Below are 18,149 nucleotides of genomic sequence, written 5' to 3'. Positions count from 1 at the left end.
AATGGTGGGGTCGAGGCCACCCGGCCACTAGAGCTTCCATTCTGAGGTAAAGCTATCGAGCTTAGCTATCGTGGTGCTGAAAAGTTTGGGAGCTCTGGGTTGTGTTGGGGTTAGGAGGAGCACTCGTCCCTGAGGCGTGGAAGCAGTAAACAGAGCAGAAACATGGTCGAGCACAAGCAGTCGAGGTGCAGTGATTACAGATACACAGTATGCTAACATACAACAATGGGTGTCCAGTACTGACCGCTGATTTTCAAGAACAGAAACAGGTTCCTAGACAGGGATAATGCCTAGTCCTGGACTATATCCTCCTTTCAATGGAAAATCACCATTCAAAATGCTGTGTAGTCCAGGATTAGAGATTAGACTTAATCTCTTTTTCAAAAATCACCTCAAAGTAGAAGAGGTATTCCAACTGTTCCTTCCTGAGACACACCTAAACAGTTTTGAGAAACCCCCCTCCTACACTAAAACACACATCAGTAAGTAAACTGTCACTGTCTGTATAAAACACTCCGCTCAAATCTGAAGACTTCAATACACATGATTGTAAAAGGTTGTTCTTTTCTGCACATGTGAACTAGAGGGCTTTCTCATCCCCTGCAATTATTTCACAACAGTTAGAATACCTTTACTATAGAAGAAAGTGAAGTAGCAAAAACCATGTCTCTTTACAGTTAGCACTGGGATATACAGATAATTACAGAAGTATGTCATTACGTCAGACTGTTATTAACAAAGGTAAAATTGGACATCTCTTTACAGAGAGTGTTATATGGGATAGACAAGTAAACAAGGACACAAAATGTCTTTCACCTGAGAAGAGCAACCCTGGGTACAATTCCTAATCAAAAGTGAGAGAGTGAATGAATATGTAAATTACAGTCAGTTCCATGATGTGCTTCACGTTAAAGTAAATAAATAAATAAAAATCAAACAGTATCCTACATTTTCACAGGCGAGCAATATGACAATATTCATCATTATTGTTTAAAATTACAACATGATGCTGCACTGTGCATGTTGTGGATATCGGCTAAACTTCAAGAGCATTCATCAGCTGGAGTTTTGAGGACAAAGAAAACACATGTACCAAATCACAGTGAAAGTGTGCGTGTTTGTAGAACCGTAATCCAGATCTCTTGTACGTTACAATGTTCCTTTTAACCTAAACACTTAAAACCTGATGAGCATTTCAGTATAATTCAACTAGACAGTGTTGGTACTTACCATCATGTTACCCTAGTTTGTACCTTACATAGTCAAAAGAACTCTTGAACTGCCGTGGCTAGGGCTGCCCTAATGGAGTCGCTCCAAACGCAAACCCAGAAACACACAAAAATTGAGCATGTTCCTGTTTTATTTCCTGTTATTTATTTATATGAAACGTTGTAAATGACCCCGTCCAGCTCCAATGGGGGAATAACACTGTGTGTGAGGCTCTGAGGTCTTTCCTGAACTGAACCTCCACACGCCCACGGACCACGTCACGGTTCACGCTTAAGGACCTACTCTTCTTTGGTTCCAGCTGGGAACAGACTATTCTGGTCCATGAACTGGAGCCATTCCCGTTCTTCGTTGGTGGAAAAGCACTATCTGAGACACTCTTTTTAAACCCAGTTATGTCTCTGACCTGCTCACAATTAACCTCATTTATTTTAGCATTACACAGCTTTACCAGTCTTCTATTCACAAACTTTTTGGAGCATGTTGCTGGCATTAAAAAGAAACATTAAAAATATTAAAAATAAATAAATAAATAAAAATACATTATTTTCAACATGTGGAAGTGCCAAATGATGTGGTTCATCAATTAATAATGAAAACAAAGCCTGAAGCTTCTTCAGTAATTTGGATTGGAAATCTTAGTGCAGGGCGGCACGGTGGAGCAGCAGGTAGTGTCGCAGTCACACAGCTCCAGGGATCTGGAGGTTGTGGGTTCGATTTCCGCTCCCGCTGTCTGTGAGGAGTTGGTGTGTTCTCCCCATGCCCTCGTGGGTTTCCTCCGGGTGCTCCGGTTTCCTCCCACAGTCCAAAAACACACGTTGGTAGGTGGATTGGTGACTCAAAATGTCCATAGGTGTGAGTGTGAGAGTGAACTTGTGTGTGTCTGTGTTGCCCTGTGAAGGACTGGTGCCCCCTCCAGGGTGTATTCCCGCCTTGCGCCCAATGATTCCAGGTAGGCTCTGAACCCACCGTGACCCTGAATTGGAAAAGCGGTTAAAGATAATGAATGAACATTATTTTCAACATGTGAAATATTGTCTTTGTTCTACTTCATATGTTTTAAATGGGCATTGTGACATTTCATTTCAGTAACATTTTGAACAGAACGGACTACAGAGTGTTATCCCTGAAACACCACTGAAAGGTTTTAGAAGGTTTTGTTTCTCTCAGCACCTCATTCTTCCTCTCGTTGTAATCTGACCTTCTGTGAATCTTAGTGCCAGGCTGCCACTGTAAATAAGAAGCTGTTCTTAATGAGTCTCTAGGTTAAATAAACAAAATAATCATAGTCTATTAGACACTGCCACAGTTGTCTTCAGCTGCTCAGCTGGGGCTTTCTGATTCACACAGTGGAGCTGGACGAGATGAGTGACGAGACTAAGAAGAACACCCTGAAAATACATTTTCTAAACTATTACCACAGCAACACACCTATGTCACACAGTTAATTTACTGCTCAAATCCACGTTTTGTTCATTAAATACCAATGATTCCAAATGCAAACAGAACTTCCTCTACATTCACTAACTACGTCAAAGCATCGCAAACCTGCTTCAATATCGAGTCATACGTTCAAAATCTAGCTCATGTTTTCTCTCCAAGAGGAACACAGAGTCAGTCAGAGCATAATGACTGTCAAAATACTAACAGCTGATGGCATTACAGAAACAGAATAACTCTCCATGTGTCAGTTCTACCAGCAAACAATAGACGCTATGACATTCACTGTGTTTCTCCTGGAAACTGCTACATTTTCTGATTGAGTGTCAAATGTGTGTGTTTTTGGTGCCATACTCTCTACAGGTGAAAGACTGATATTTACTGTGTGGTAGAGAAGAAAACAAGAGTTCATGACAGACTTGGTGCAGTAACAATGTTTATTACAGTACACTCTCTGAATTAAAGGTACAGTACAGGTACATTACTGTCACTAAAACTACAAACAGTGTAGTGTATCCTTAAAGGTACAGCAGTGGTGTTAAAGTCCACTTCATTATATGAAGTCTAGCTGTGTTCCCTAAAGGTTCATTACATTCTCTTCTCCAGAAGGAGAGGGGGATCTCTGTAATCTTTCATTATACAACTGTGGAGAATAAAAGAACACAATAAAAGTCCTGGAGATGAAATGGGGCGAATGACATCGACAAAACTGTAACATCTACAACTGTGATACAATCATGTTCCCTAACTTGTGTTTATTGATAGTCAGAAAACATGTTATTTCTTACTAATTCAAGGAATAAGGTTTAAAAGACCGTTGCCCCCCTCCCAACAGTGTTGGGAAACTCTAATAGGTGTCTTGCCTGTGACGTAGATGGTGGACAACAACTCTAGAAGTTGCACTTAATTTAATGCAAAATGACGAAAAGGTGTGTTGTTTTTGGCTGCAATCATTCAATGTACAGTGGGACGTCTGTGTACAAATGGCCCAAAGATCCCAAAATATCCAGAAAATGGACTAAATTTGTCAACTTTAAACGGGCACTTTGGAAAGGACCATCCGCTCCCTCCGTTATCTGTAGCTCATTTCACTGGCGCTTTTCCAGCAATATGGGCATGTAAGGAAACCAACGAAAGGTGTTCAAGAGCCTCTGTAACATGGAGGTAAAGGACACTTACTTCGCCTGTTTTCGTTTGTGTTAGTTAACGTTAGCTTGACTTGCTAAACTCGGTGGCTCAGATTATATTAGGCTGCATTACGGAAGTTTATAGTGTCGGATGAATTCAAGTTCGACTTCGATAACATTTACAAGAATAACGGTGCCTCTAAATTTGAGTTTAGCTTATTGCTAGGCTATTGTCATGAATAATGTTGGTTATTTAGCTAGATACTGTCATAACAGTCAGTCATAACGATGTTTTACCACGGCTGTTGTTCAGCTGTTGTCCACCAGTGACGTCACACGGTTGCGTTCAAGAATTTCCGTAGCGAGCTCGGGTTTTTCCGTCTATTTAATAAAATTGTCAGTTTTAAAGCAAATTAAGCAGCTATTTTCATTTTAATCCATACTTATATATGTCAGTAACTAAAATAATGTCAAATATTCATGGAGGTCCATTAAGTGGTGCTCAGCCTTTAAATTAACCTATCTGTGTTTTCTTACTGCAGTCCATCTTTACTTAATTACATAAAGAAAATGAATTAGTTCATGTTCATAGTTAATTTTGAAAAATTTAGCCAACTCCACAGCTCCAAAGTAATCTACTTCACATGCTTTTGTTATTTTTTTTTCTCTCAATGAATATGCTTCTATCATTTTCAACCCATTAATCACTAGCCCAAAATCACTGCTACTCCCTAACAAAGAATTAGTGTATGTGGAATTATATATTTATAACATTACATTACACCAAAAACCAGCACTGAGTTTGAAAATGTATTTTAACCTACTTAGCTAGTACTTCTTAATGTGTTTAAGCAGGTTATTTTTTAATTTTATTTATTTATATAGCGATTTTCACAACTGATGTTGCCACAAAGCAGCTTCACAGAATTCCAGTAAGACTAAGATTTGACATGAAACGTAAAAAACAAAATGTAAAACCCTCAAGTGAGCAAGCCAGGGGGTTGTGACTGAAAAGTGACTGAAAAGAAAAAATGATTTTATGCTTATCTTATGTTAGAAAATTAATTACAGTGTGTGAATTTTAGAGTCATTACAAAGTGTAAAGGTGGTTTGTGTTCAACTGTAAACCAAACACAGTTTTCTAACTAGACAAATGAACTTTTATATTCTTAATCTGTGCTGGTCCTAGTGGTTTGGCTGAGGTTAACAGTTTCCTTTACTTCGTTAAATGTTCTGGGCCTCAGAGGTAATATCAGACATTACCAGCCTCACAGATAAAGTTATTGGAAATGCAAATACTGTCCTTTTCTCTGTGTGAAGAGAGCACAAGGATTGAGCCTTGTCCTTGGTAGCATCAGGAACATTAAAAATTAATATTAAATTATTTAAACTTTGTACATTATACTGTTTGTGAAAATAAATATTGAAATATGACCATAATTTAAGGCAAAAATGTCAGAGACAAATTTCTTAAAACCTGGAGAAATAAAACCCAAATTATCTCATGCATGTCACGCTCTTCCAGAACCCTGAGCTAACAGCCATAGACACATCATTGGAAGTCCCCTCAAGGCTCTAAGTTCTTCATAAGTAGCTCTGTGAGTATCTTTTCTTTATCTGTCTGTTTCTTTACACCTGACTGTCTAGCTACATGAGATACACCCAAGTTTCAAAATCTGAAGAATGTTCTTGTTGTGTACGAAACATTTCTGAACATTGCAAAAGTGCACGTAAAGTGCTTGTTTTATTGTGTATCACTTTTAGACTGTTCTGCTGCTGCACTGTCAGTAAACTCAACATGGTGCTAACTTTTGCTGTCACTGTAATGGTACTCTCAAGGGTATATGTTCACATCCCTTTAGTTCAGGAACATAATTGTAAGTTATTCTATTACAATTGTGGATTTTTAAATTGTGTTGATTTCATACGCCTCCTTTCATCTTCTGGACTTACATTGTGTTATTTTATTTTACACAGTGTCACGCCTTCGTCCTGTCAGTTTGTTGTCCCTGCCATGTGCTTTATTTGCACATGGCTCTGTTTTGTTTATGTTCGAGTCTCCGCCTTTGTTCCGCCTCCTCGTCCGTGTCATGTGTTACCCGTCCTCGTTATCTGTCCAGGTGTATCTCGTTTGTGTGAGTATTTAAGACCTCTTGTGTCACGTCCTGTTTGTCGTACATTTCTCAGTCGGTCGTGTTTTCGAGTCTGTCCGTCTGTCTCCACAGTTTCTCCGTGTCTGTTTCCCTAGTCGTTGTTTCGTGTCGTAGTTTCTTTTCCTCTCTCGTTCCTTCGTTTACTCTTTAGTCTGTCAGTCCGGTTTACCCTGTTTAGTTTCCCTTGTTTAATTTAGCCTGCCTTGTTTCCCTGTATGTTTTCGTGCTTTGTTTGGTTACCTCCCTTTATTAAAGAACTGTGTTTTAGCGAGTGCGTCCGCCCTCCTTCTATCCGCCCCTCGTTCCTGACAGAATGTACGACCCCCAGGACGCAGCTAGCACAGACTATTATCTCAAGGGATGTGCCGTTCGCCGGACTCCATTCCGCACAGGCCCCAAAGATCCTGTGGGGGAGGCTTTGAAAGCGGCCTCGGAATGGAGTCGCCGGCTCCAGCTCCTGCCTGGCGCTGCTCCGGATCCTATAGCGGAGTCGTCGACTCGGGAATCGAGTAGTTGCGCCAGCGGGAGTCGAAAGAGTCGGCGGAAGAACCGTGCTGGAGTTCCCCCCTCGCTGGAGGATTACCCCCTCAGGTCCGGGGAAATTTTTGGGGGGGCGTTAAGGGTAGGGGCTGTTAGCCTCACCTCCGTAGCTCTGAGGTCTGAGGCTAACAGGGGCGCACATTGAGGTGATCTAATGGGTGCGCCTGTGAAACCCCCTAAACCCTTTACAGCTCCAGCGCGAGCCCGGCGAGCAGCACAAACCCCTGTCCTCGAGAGCGCGGCGTGCGCCTCTCCTGTCTTCAGGGATGACGTCGCTGCAGGTTCCCCTGCCTCCGTGGACGACGTCGCTGCAGGTTCCCCTGCCTCCGTGGACAACGTCGCTGCAGGTTCCCCTGCCTCCGTGGACGACGTCGCTGCAGGTTCCCCTGCCTCCGTGGACGACGTCGCTGCAGGTTCCCCTGCCCCCGTGGACGACGTCGCAGGTTCCCCTGCCCCCGTGGACGTTGCTGCGGGGCTTCCAGTGTCCGTGATGGCGGCGCCCGCCGCTCCAGTGTCCGTGATGGCGGCACCCGCCGCTCCTGTCCCCGTGATGGCGGCACCCGCCGCTCCTGTCCCCGTGATGGCGGCACCCGCCGCTCCTGTCCCCGTGACTATGGCGGCACCCGCCGCTCCTGTCCCCGTGACTATGGCGGCACCCGCCGCTCCTGTCCCCGTGACTATGGCGGCACCCGCCGCTCCAGTCCCCGTGACTATGGCGGCACCCGCCGCTCCAGTCCCCGTGACTATGGCGGCACCCGCCGCTCCAGTCCCCGTGACTATGGCGGCACCCGCCGCTCCAGTCCCCGTGACTATGGCGGCACCCGCCGCTCCAGTCCCCGTGAATATGGCGGCACCCGCCGCTCCGGATCCTATAGCGGAGGAGTCGACTCGGGAATCGAGTAGTTGCGCCAGCGGGAGTCGAAAGAGTCGGCGGAAGAACCGTGCTGGAGTTCCCCCCTCGCTGGAGGATTACCCCCTCAGGTCCGGGGAAATTTTTGGGGGGGCGTTAAGGGTAGGGGCTGTTAGCCTCACCTCCGTAGCTCTGAGGTCTGAGGCTAACAGGGGCGCACATCGAGGTGATCTAATGGGTGCGCCTGTGAAACCCCCTAAACCCTTTACAGCTCCAGCGCGAGCCCGGCGAGCAGCACAAACCCCTGTCCTCGAGAGCGCGGCGCGCGCCTCTCCTGTCTTCAGGGATGACGTCGCTGCAGGTTCCCCTGCCTCCGTGGACGACGTCGCTGCAGGTTCCCCTGCCTCCGTGGACGACGTCGCTGCAGGTTCCCCTGCCTCCGTGGACGACGTCGCTGCAGGTTCCCCTGCCTCCGTGGACGACGTCGCTGCAGGTTCCCCTGCCCCCGTGGATGACGTCGCAGGTTCCCCTGCCCCCGTGGACGTTGCTGCGGGGCTTCCAGTGTCCGTGATGGCGGCGCCCGCCGCTCCAGTGTCCGTGATGGCGGCACCCGCCGCTCCTGTCCCCGTGATGGCGGCACCCGCCGCTCCTGTCCCCGTGATGGCGGCACCCGCCGCTCCTGTCCCCGTGATGGCGGCACCCGCCGCTCCTGTCCCCGTGACTATGGCGGCACCCGCCGCTCCTGTCCCCGTGACTATGGCGGCACCCGCCGCTCCTGTCCCCGTGACTATGGCGGCACCCGCCGCTCCTGTCCCCGTGACTATGGCGGCATCCGCCGCTCCAGTCCCCGTGACTATGGCGGCACCCGCCGCTCCAGTCCCCGTGACTATGGCGGTGACTATGGCGGCACCCGCCGCTCCAGTCCCCGTGACTATGGCGGCACCCGCCGCTCCAGTCCCCGTGACTATGGCGGCACCCGCCGCTCCAGTCCCCGTGAATATGGCGGCACCCGCCGCTCCTGTCCCCGTGATGGCGGCACCCGCCGCTCCTGTCCCCGTGACTATGGCGGCACCCGCCTCTCCTGTCCCCGTGACTGTGGCTACCGCCGCTCCTGTCCCCGTGACTGTGGCTACGGCCTCTCCTGTCCCCGTGACTGTGGCTACGGCCTCTCCTGTCCATGTCCGTAGGTCGTCCCGAAGGACTTCAGGGCCGATCCCCAGAACTGTGCCCAGGCTGGTTCCTCAGACTGCCACACAGACATTAGCCAGTCCTGGGCACCGCCCTGTTATTTTGGTTCCTTTGTCTGTCCCTGTCATGGTTCCCGTCTCTGTCCTTGTCCCAGTACCCGTGTCAGCCTTTGTCTCTGTCCCTGTACCAGTTACTGTATTCATGTCTGTCCCCGTAAACGTCTTGGTCCCTGTTCCCCTACCAAGTCCAGTCCAGTCTCCTGTCCTGCCTCATGTCCAGTCCCCTGTCAGCCCTGTCCAGTCTATGTTTCAACCCCCGGTTCAGTCCTCTGTTAGTCATGTCCAGTCTTCGTATCCGTCCAATGTCCAGTCACCCGTCTTGTCTCTGTTTCAACCCTCTGTCTTGTCTCCTATCCAGTCCCCTGTCAGTCCTGTCCAGTCCCTGTTTCAACCCTCTGTCTTGTCTCACGTCCAGTTCCCGTATCCGTCCAATGTCCAGTCTCCAGTCCCGTCTCCGTTCCAGTCTAGTGTCATGTCACCTGTCCTGTCTTCTGTCCAGTCACGTACCCCTGTCCAGTCTAACGTTCCTATCCTGTCCAGTGTCTTGTTACCAGTCTCTGCTCCCGTCCAGTCCCAGCACCAAGTCATGTCACCTGTTCTGTCTTCTGTCCAGTCACGTACCCCTGTCCAGTCTAACGTTCCTATCCTGTCCAGTGTCTTGTCACCAGTCTCTGCTCCCGTCCAGTCCCAGCACCAAGTTCTGTCACCTGTCCCGTCTTCTGTCCAGTCCCTTTTTCCATCCAGTGTCATGTCCAATGTCAAAAACCCTGTCAAGTCCCATGTGTCCACTCCTGTCCTGTCCAGTCCGTTCTCGTCTCTTGCTGCCCGCCTTTGTCAGTCTCCTGTCATGTCCCATGTCCCATCTTGTATATTCGGTCCTGTCGTGTCCCCAGCTCCTGTGTCTGTTCCCGTCCTGTCCTGAGTCCTGTCACCCGTTGGTTTGTTGTCCTGTCTTGTTTTCCGTGCCCTCTCCAGTGCCAGCTCCTGGGGGGTTTAGGAGTATGCGCCCGGGAGTTGCGCGTTCTTGGGGGGGGGCATCTGTCACGCCTTCGTCCTGTCAGTTTGTTGTCCCCGCCATGTGCTTTATTTGCACATGGCTCTGTTTTGTTTATGTTCGAGTCTCCGCCTTTGTTCCGCCTCCTCGTCCGTGTCATGTGTTACCCGTCCTCGTTATCTGTCCAGGTGTATCTCGTTTGTGTGAGTATTTAAGACCTCTTGTGTCACGTCCTGTTTGTCGTACATTTCTCAGTCGGTCGTGTTTTCGAGTCTGTCCGTCTGTCTCCACAGTTTCTCCGTGTCTGTTTCCCTAGTCGTTGTTTCGTGTCGTAGTTTCTTTTCCTCTCTCGTTCCTTCGTTTACTCTTTAGTCTGTCAGTCCGGTTTACCCTGTTTAGTTTCCCTTGTTTAATTTAGCCTGCCTTGTTTCCCTGTATGTTTTCGTGCTTTGTTTGGTTACCTCCCTTTATTAAAGAACTGTGTTTTAGCGAGTGCATCCGCCCTCCTTCTATCCGCCCCTCGTTCCTGACACACAGTAATTCCCACAAATATTCACCTCTTTTTCTGTAGGAGGCAAGGCAAGGCAAGTTTATTTATAGAGCACCTTTCATACAAAAGTAATTCAAAATGCTTTACAGAAAAAAAAAACTGTTAAATTAAAAGCCAGAATAAAAATCATAGAAGTCCAACAAAACAATTACATAAAAAGATTAAAATGAGTAAATGATTAAAACAATTTAAAATGATATAATAAAAGAAAAGAACTGAAGTGCCGTTACAGAATAAAAGTGCAGAGTGTTTTAAACTGAGCTGTAGCTGCTCAAACAGGAATGTTTTAAGCCTTGATTTAAAAGTGTCTAAAGTCAGGGCTTCAGACACTTTAGAAACGCTGCCTCTCCATGTTTAGTTTTGACCTGAGGTGAGAACCTGAGGTGAGCGGTCCGTGGGCATGCGGAGGTTCAGTTCAGGTAAATGTGCCAATGTGCCAATTCACCACTTTGGTATTTTGTTTTTTATTGACTTCCTGTTTTTTACATGCACCATATCACTGTGAAAGTGTGTGCGTCTGTTTGTAGGGTCTTATGCCAGATGTCTGGTACTTTGCCATATTCCTTTCCAAGTAAATATGTACAACTTGTTGGACATTTCAGTATAATTGAAATAGAATTTCCTGGCACTTACCATCATGTAACCAGAGTTTGTACATCACATGGTCAAAAGAACTCTTTAACCGATTCATATCCAGTCTTTATTGTGCAACATACATTTATTTTATCTGAGTTTCTTCACAATAATTTTTAAAATGCCTCCTGATTCATTACAAATGTTCTTCACATGACTGCGTGTGGATGAATGTCTTTCTCTGTCTGTTGCTGATAAAGGGCTTATTATGCAGTTATAGTCCCAGCTCATGTCTTTACGAGTCTAAGATTTAAAGAAGGTCAGAGCTCAGTGGGAGGATGAATGAGGTGCTCAGAGAAATAAGACGTTCTGAAACCTTTAACTGATGTTTAGACCTGTGATAACACTCTGTAGCCAGTTCTGTGCCAAATGTAAATAAAAACAGAACACAATGATGAGCAAATCATTTAAAACCTAACTTTAATGGAAATGATGATAAAGTCAATATTTCACATGTTGAAACTAAGAAACTGTGTTTTTTTCTGTTTTTGTTTTTGTTTTTGTTTTTTCATTCACCAATTTTGAATTTTGAAAAGGTTGGGACTGAAAACAAAACACTGGTAAATCCTACAAAAATATAAATGTGGTTAAGTAGTGACAGGACAATGACATATTTGGGTTTAAGGAGAGTGTCTATGAGAGGCAGAGTCTGTCAGAAGTAAAGATGGGGAGGGGTTCACTGCTCTGTCAAAAACTGTGTGGATAAACAGTGAAATAATTCAAGAATAATCTTTCTCAACCTTAAATATTAAAGAACCTGGGGATTTCATCATCTACAGCCCCATAATATCATTAGAGGATTCAGAGAATCCAGAGACATTGCTATATGAAAGACACAAGGTCCAAAACCAGTATCTGAAGGCCATTGCAGTGGATTCATATTTGGAGGATTTTGTTTTGTCAAGAAATCTCTAATTATAATTAATAATACCTTTAGGTAGTAATCTGGGTCTGGTGCAACGTGGAGCGGGTGGAAGCTGAGGGCGGGGACCCTGGTGTTCTGATCCTCGGTTACTGAAACTGGCTCTTGGAACATGGAATGTAACCTCTCTGGTGGGAAAGGAGCTTGAGCTGGTGTGTGACCTTCAGAGGTATCAGCTTGATATAGTCGGGCTCACCACGACACAGAGTATGGGCTCTGAAACCGATCTCTAGGTGGTGATCAGCTCAGCACCTCTCTTCACCGGAAAGTCAGAGTGGCGGAAGGTGTCTGGATTGAAGGTCTCAGAATCCCCTGTCTGCTTTTTGCGGATGACATGGTCTTGTTGGCTTCATCGAGCCGGGACCTACAGCTCTTGCTGGACCAGTCTGCAGCTGAGTGTGAAGTGGTACGGATGAGAATCAGCACCTCCAAATCTGAGTCCATGGTACTGAGTCAGAAAAGGGTGGAGTGCTCTCTCCAGGTTGGAAGTGAGAACCTGCCTCAAGTGGAGGAGTTTAAACACCCCTGGGTCTTGTTCACGAGTGAGGGAAAGATGGAGCGGGAGATTGACAGGCGGATTGGTGCAGCGTCAGCATTAATGCGGGCTCTGTACCGGTCCATTGTGGTGAGAGAGAGCTGGGCAGAAAAGCAATGTTCAATCTACGTCCCAACCCTCACCTATGGTCAAGAGCTTTGGGTAGTGACAGAAGGAATGACATTGAGTTTTCTCAGCAGGCCATTTGGACTCTCCCTTAGAGACAGGGTTAGGAGCTCAGACATCTGGGAGAAACTCAGAGTGGAGCCACTGCTCCTCCACATTGAGGGGAGCCAGTTGAGGTGGTTCGGGCGTCTGGTCCATGTGACGTAGGTGTGTTGCTGTGGTAAGAGTTTAGAAAATGTATTTTCAGGGTGTTCTTCTTAGTCTCGTCACTCATCTCGTCCAGCTCCACTGTGTGAATCAGAGAGCCCCAGCTGAGCAGCTGAAGACAACTGTGAACCCAGCCTCGTCTTCGACTACATCACCCATGTGCCCGACAGCCTGGAGTACATCAAATCAGAGCAGTACGCCGACCTTCAGTGTTACTACACCAGGGAGCTGGCGTCCCTCAAACCAGAGTATGAAAACAACCTCATGTCCAGCCACCTCAAGTCAGAGATGAATGGCCTAGAGCAGGGGTCTCAAGCTCGCGGCCCGCGGGCCAACTGCGGCCCTCAGGACGATAGTTTGTGGCCCCGCCTTGATATGAAAGTTCAATGTTAGCGCGGCCCGCGAGTTTGATATGATTGGCACTTCTCAGTGTTGTGTGCGGAGCTGAACGAACCTACCAATCACAGTGGGATATATTCAGGGTGCGATTTGCCGGTGGGGATGGTGGGGACTTTCCCACCCTCTGGTTTACACGTCCCACCCTCTGCTGAATTATTTTTATCCTCCTATGATATGTGCCTCAGCGCTTGTATAGCCGGGTCAGCGTCTCAGCACCATGGACAGCGCTGTGTGCGCGTATTCAGACAGGAACAGGGAAACCGCTAAGGTGTGTTGCTGTGGGCGTGTCTGTACCTGCTGAATGTAACCGCTGTGAAACAACCAGGAAACTTTTTATTTCTCTGATTAATAACAGCTTTATCGAGGCCGGCGCTCTCTCTTTGTTGTTACTCTATGTCTCTCTACCAAAGCGCTCTCTCTCTCACTTTCGGCCCGAATTCAATTTTCCCTCTATTGATGTAAACAACGTGAAGTGAGGAGAGAGAGAGACGGGCGGCGGCTCCTTCCCGACCCAGGGCTTCTCTCTCCCTCCGATCCGCCGGAATAGAGAAGCACCGTCTTGGTGTTCCGAGTTCCTCAAAATAGGCTCTATATCATGAATTAAAATTGTATTATATTTAAAAACTATATTTTTTATTTTTTAAGTTCACGTTCTAACTTAAACTGTGGTGTTTTTCACAAATTTAACAATTAAAAAAAAATATATTTAAGTTCACGTTCAAAATAGGTAGGAGTAGGAGTGTGAGGTTTATCTACACAAGAATTCACTGTTTTCATGTTTTCACACTATTGTGGTCATTTTTCTGAATAAAATGTTTCTCAAAATTATCCCCCCTCTGTTTTTTTTCACAAATCGCACCCTGGGTATATTGCTCTCGGGGGCGGGACATCGGCCGGGTTTATTGCGAATATATCAAATCAAATCAAATCAAATTTATTTATATAGCGCTTTTCACAACTGATGTTGTCACAAAGCGGCTTCACAGAATTCCAGTAAGACAAGATTTGAAATGAAATGTAAAAACAAATTGTAAAGCCCTCAAGTGAGCAAGCCAGGGGCGACAGTGGCAAGAGAAATCTCCCCCAGCTGAGGAAGAAACCTTGGGAGGAACCAAGGCTCACAAGGGGTGACCCATCGTCCTCTGGTCAATCTACTGGTGATAATAGTTAGTAGTCCGTGAGAACTTCAGTGTAGGGGCAGCTTCAAGGCACTTGGTGGTTGCTGGAGCGTGGGCAGCTGATCTGTAGCGTGGAGGAGGATCTCGACAGTCATCCATCAGTGTCCAGACAGACAGGTGGGCAGTCGTTTACTCGGAAAGATGTAAAGGGATGGAATTAGTTTTGAACTGTTTTGTGTTTGTAAAGTAGAAAATATGAAAATTTCCAGAGTGTGGCTAATGACTCCGGCAGATCTGACTATGACAGCTTTAACTAAAAGGAGAGAACCAGAAGGACACACAGACACGGGAGCATCCTGAAACACTGGCATCCCTCCGCTCCACCGTCAACAAACCTGAGTGATCGCGAGAAGCGGCGGGACGACAGCACCAGCGTCTCAGTTTACTATAATTCCCCGTGTCCATGCACCCCCCGGATCTGCCGCCTTTATCTATGGGGCTGCATTAGCTACCAAAAGATAAACTAAACAAATGAGTTTTTAGCCTACATTTGAAGATTGCGACTGTGTCTGAGTCCCGAACATTTTCTGGAATATATGCATCCCGCTTTTCGCTTCATGCGCTTCGGCGTCCAGTCTGAACCCGGAAGTTGCTGCTCAACGGGACAGAGAAAGAAGCGGAAAAGACTCATCGGCTAAACACTGAAACTGAAACTTCAACGCCACAGCGACACCAAGTGGAATTATATATATTATACAGCCCCAAACATGTCTTTTTCAAAGCCTGCAGTGAAGAGAAAGATTTGTGATGAGCACAGACAATTTCAGGAAAAGTGGGAAGTGCAATATTTCTTTGTTGAGCACAGGGGCATCCCGACGTGTCTTATTTGCACAGAGAAAGTTGCAGTGCACAAAGAGTACAATTTGAAACGTCATTACACAACTAGACATGCTGAGGAGTATGCAAAATACCAGGGAGATGAGAGAGACAACCGGGTTGCTAATCTTAAAACATGTCTACTGAGGCAACAAGATTTCTTTAAGAAAGCAACCAAAGAGAATAATGCAGCAGTCGAAGCTAGCTACGTGGTTAGTGAGATGATTGCTAAAGCAGGAAAGCCATTCATAGGAGGTGAATTTGTCAAAAAGTGCATATTACAGGCTGCAAGTATTGTCTGTCCAGAAAAGAAAGGTCAGTTTAGCAACATCAGCCTTTCTGCCAAACACCGTGGCAGAGCGCATTTCTGACCTGTCAAGTGACGTTTATGATCAACTGTGTGAGAAAGCAAAACGTTTCAGTGTATACTCAGTCGCTCTTGATGAGTCCACAGACATCGCCGACACTGCCCAGCTCGCAATCTATGTCCGTGGTGTTGATGACAATTTTGAAGTTATAGAGAAGTTGCTCACAGTAATTCCAATGCATGGCCAGACCACCGCTCAGGAGATATTTCACCAGCTGTGTGATGCCATTGAGAATGCCGGTTTGCCATGGAAGAGGTTTGTTGGAATAACAACCGATGGAGCGCCATCAATGACAGGGAGGAAAAATGGACTGGTGGCACTTGTTAAAAAAAAAACTGGAAGAGGAGAGTGTGGAGGAGGCCATTGCTCTGCACTGCATTATCCATCAGCAGGCCCTTTGCAGCAAATGCCTGAGGTTTGACAATGTGATGTCTGTAGTTGTGAAATGCATCAACCAAATCAGATCCAGGAGCTTAAAGCACAGAAGGTTCCGTGCTTTATTAGAGGAAATGGAGTCAGAATATGGGGATGTGCTCTACTTCACCGAGGTACGTTGGCTCAGCAGGGGAAACATATTGAAGAGATTTTTTGAGTTGAGAGCGGAAGTGAAAGCCTTCATGGAGAAAGATGGGGTTGCTGTTCCCGTGCTAAGTGATCCCAAATGGCTCATGGACTTAACTTTTCTTGTTGATATTACACATGAGCTTAATGTACTGAACAAGAAGTTACAAGGCCAGGGGCAACTTGTCAGTGCTGCCTATGACAACGTGAGAGCATTCTCTGCGAAACTTATGTTATGGAAAGCCCAGCTTTCTCAAACAAACCTTTGCCATTTCCCAGCATGCAAGGCACTCATGGATGCAGGCACACCATTCAGTGGTGAGAAGTATGTGGATGCCATTTTGATGCTACAGGAGGAATTTGATCATAGATTTGCAGACTTCAAGACGCACAGAGCCGCATTTCAAATTTTTGCGGACCCCTTCTCCTTTGATGTGCAAAATGCCCCCCCTGTGCTTCAAATGGAGCTCATTGACCTGCAGTGCAACTCTGAACTCAGAGCCAAGTTCAGGGAGGTGAGTGGAAAAGCAGACAAGCTCGGGCAATTTTTGAGAGAATTGCCTCCCAGCTTCCCTGAGCTTTCCCGAATGTTCAAGCGGACCATGTGTCTTTTAGGGAGCACATGTGCGAAAAGCTCTTCTCTACCGTGAACTTCAATAAGTCCAAGTACAGGTCCAGACTTACTGATGAGCATCTTCAAGCCCTACTGAGGGTCTCAACTGCCTCCTCCCTTAAGCCAAATGTGGCTCGGCTATGCAAGAGGAAGCGCTGCCAGATCTCTAGCAGTAAGAAGTAGGCAGAAGAAGCCATGTTCATAACTGTTTATGTTCAATGTTCCATTCATGTTCAGAAAGTTAAAGGTTAAAGAACTGTTAATACAGACATTTGAATCTTAATAATAATAATTACATTTCTCTAGTCAGCAACTATATGTGGTTTCTTCAGTGTTCTATATCTGCTGTATTATTATTATTATTATTATCATTATTATTATTTTCATTTTATTTATTTATTACTGATTGATTTTATTTTTTTTCTTATGAATTGTTAATTTATTTATTTTTTCGTCTTATTTTGTGTTAAAAAATAAAAATAAAGACATTTGATAACATTGGAATGTTTTTGTAAGAGCTTTTCTTGTGGAAAACCTGATGGGGCCCAGCCTCACCCAGACTCTACCTCCAGCGGCCCCCGGGTAAATTGAGTTTGAGACCCCTGGCCTAGAGTCTATGCACATGGCGGAACTGCGCACTGAGCTCAACAAGCTGCACCCAAATGAAGGCATGGTCAAGATGGACCCCGAGGTCCAGACAGGACACCTGTACGAGCTGCGGTTGGCCGAGGCAGGTAAGGGCCCCAAGGCCGGCACAAAATCGCACTCTCGCATACCTTGCAATCTCACGGGAGACACCTGCATGCAGTGCGGCAAAGACTTCAGCACTTTGGGTAACCTGAAAACTCACCAGTGAATCCACACCGGAGAGAGGCCTTACACCTGCTTGCAGTGTGGCAAGAGGTTCAAGAGTGCGGCCAGGCAGGCAAGCTGAAGAGGCACCAGCTCATCCACACGGGGCAGAAGCCCTACACCTGTGCCCGCTGCCTCAAAGGCTTCACCAAGGTGCACCACCTCCACTCGCACCAGAGGCTCCACACGGGTGACACCAAGTGAGGCAAGAGCTTCTGCCAGTCAAAGGAACCGAAAGCCCACCAGCTGAGCCACACCGGGGAAAGGCCCTTCTGCTGCTTGCACTGCGGCAAGACCTTCGCCAAGGAGATGAGTTTCCGCCACCACCAGCAAGTTCACATGGGTGAGGAGCCCTTCAACTGCTGCTATTGCGGCAAGAGCTTCAGCCAGTCAGGCCACCTTAAAGCACACGAGCAGATCCATAAAAGAGAGAAACCCAACCTCAGCAGCGGCAGCAGCTGCAGTAACAACAGTAGCTAAACACCTCTTAAGCTCGCAAAGTATTATTCTTTATTTTCTTTATACATTTGTTGACAGTGAGACCTGGAGGGGCATGATTGGTAGGAACAGCCCCGCTGATCTGAATCAGAGTGGTGTTCAGTTATTGGATCCCCTATGCCCATCACAGTTTTATGGATCTGGAGAAGCCATTCGACCATGTCCCTCTGGATATTCTGTGGGGGTTGCTCTGGGTGTATGGGGTATTGGGCTCTTTGCTACAAGCCATCCAGTGCCTGTATAAACAGAGCAGTAGTCTGGTTCGTATGGCTGGCAGTAAGTCCGACTGGTTTCCAATTGGAGTTTGACTCCA

General features: G+C 46.5%; 1 pseudogene; it reads left to right on the top strand.

Annotated features, from left to right (window-relative positions):
* Window positions 1-12,236: 12,236 nt before the first annotated feature.
* On the top strand, window positions 12,237-17,818 carry LOC136700277 (gastrula zinc finger protein XlCGF52.1-like; annotated as a pseudogene).
* The last annotated feature ends 331 nt before the right edge of the window (window positions 17,819-18,149 follow it).

Source organism: Hoplias malabaricus, chromosome 6 (genome assembly GCF_029633855.1).
Source record: "Hoplias malabaricus isolate fHopMal1 chromosome 6, fHopMal1.hap1, whole genome shotgun sequence".
Classification (NCBI taxonomy): Eukaryota; Metazoa; Chordata; class Actinopteri; order Characiformes; family Erythrinidae; genus Hoplias; species Hoplias malabaricus.
Note: the sequence above shows the minus strand (reverse complement) of the source record. Positions and strands in the feature narration are given on the sequence as shown.